General features: G+C 55.6%; 1 long non-coding RNA gene across 1 annotated transcript; it reads right to left on the bottom strand.

Moving 5' to 3' along the window:
• Positions 1 to 43: 43 nt before the first annotated feature.
• On the bottom strand, positions 44 to 1,437 carry LOC121358007. Its single transcript, XR_005955820.1, has 3 exons — positions 1,117 to 1,437; positions 960 to 1,035; positions 44 to 204 (listed from the first exon to the last, which is right to left on the bottom strand). It is a non-coding gene; the product is annotated as an uncharacterized LOC121358007 (long non-coding RNA).
• Positions 1,438 to 1,481: the final 44 nt, after the last annotated feature.

The following is a 1,481-nucleotide window of genomic DNA, read 5'->3' as shown; positions in this document are numbered from 1 at the left end:
AAACCAGTACAAACCACTCTGACTCCGCCCCTTCCCAGTAAAATCCAGGATCCCTGGAATTTTTATTGGCCCTCCCCCACCCCCAATTCCGGAGGGGGCGGGGCCTCGAGAGGGGGGGAGGGGTTTGTTGAGGGGGCGTGGCTTCGGGGGAGGGGCTTGTGCCCCGCCCCTCCCCCACCCCCGGGGCTCAGTTCTCCACGGCGGCTGCGGGAGGAAAATCCCAAAATTCACAGATTTGGCCTCAAATTTACCCCAAAAATCCCAAAATTTCCTTCTCGGGACCCCAAAATCCCCCACAAATTTTTCCCCCAAATTTCCCAATTTCTCCAAAAATTTATCCCCAACTTCCCAAATTTCTCCTCAAATGTCTCCCAAAAATCCCCCAAAATTCCCAAATTTCTGCCCAAAATCCCCAAATTTCCCTCTCTGGACCCCAAAATCCCCAAATTTCACCTCAAATTCTCCCAAAAATCCCCAAATTTCTCCTCAAAATCCCCAAATTCCCAAATTTTGCCTCAAATTTCACCCAAAAATCCCCATATTTCCCTTTTGGGACCCCAAAATCCCCCAAATTTCTCCCCAAAATTCTCCTCAAATTTCCTCTCAAATTTCCCCCCAAAATCCCAAAGTTCCCAAAATTCTCCCCCAAATTCTTCCCAAAATCCCCCAAATTCTTCCCAAAAATCATCAAATTCCTCCTCAAAACCCCCAAATTTCCCCAAAATTTCACCCCCAAATCTCCAAACCCTCCTCAATTTTTCCCCAAAATTTTTCCCAAAATTCCCAATTTTTTCCCCAAACCTCCCGAATTTACCCGAATTCCCAACTACCCCCTAAAATTCCCCATTTTTTTCGCCAAAATTCCCACATTTTCCCTCCAAACCTCCCTTTTTCCCCTCAAAATTTCCCATTTTTTTCCCCAAAAGTCCCAAATTTTCCCCCAAAATCCCCGAACCCACCCAGGCCATCAGGGGGCGCCACCCCCGCGGGCCCCTCGGGGGCGCTCTGGCCGCTCAACTCGTTGGTCGGCGTCTCCTGCAACAAAATGGCGTCCGTCACCCCCTCCGTGATTGGACAACCGCCGCGTCAATCAACCCGCGGGGGGGGGCCAATCACCTGATCGAAGAGGTGCACGGTGACGTCATCGAAGAACGACACCGCTTTGCGCTTCCGGTTGGAGCTCAGTCCCACTTCCGGCGGGCGCCGCGGAGGTTTCAGGAGGCCGCGGAGGCCGCGGCCGGTCCAGGTGGAAACCACGAGCGGGACGGGCCCCGGGGAGGCCCCCTCGGGCTCCGGAGCCTCCTCCGCGTCCTCCGCGTCCTCGTCGGGGTCGTCCGGGGCTCCCCGGGCCGCATCGGCCGCGCCCCAGCGCAGCGGGAGAGGCCGCAGGGCCAGAGGCGGCAGCGGCAGCGAGAGGCGGGAGGCCTTGGCTGAGGGGAAAAGGGCGGGAAAGCGGGGAAAATGGGGAAAAATGAGGGGAA

The sequence above is a fragment of the Pyrgilauda ruficollis genome, unplaced genomic scaffold (assembly GCF_017590135.1).
Source record: "Pyrgilauda ruficollis isolate IOZ18807 unplaced genomic scaffold, ASM1759013v1 scaffold3652, whole genome shotgun sequence".
NCBI lineage: Eukaryota > Metazoa > Chordata > Aves > Passeriformes > Passeridae > Pyrgilauda > Pyrgilauda ruficollis.
The sequence above is the reverse complement of the archived record's forward strand: the minus strand, read 5'-3'. Positions and strand labels throughout refer to the sequence as shown.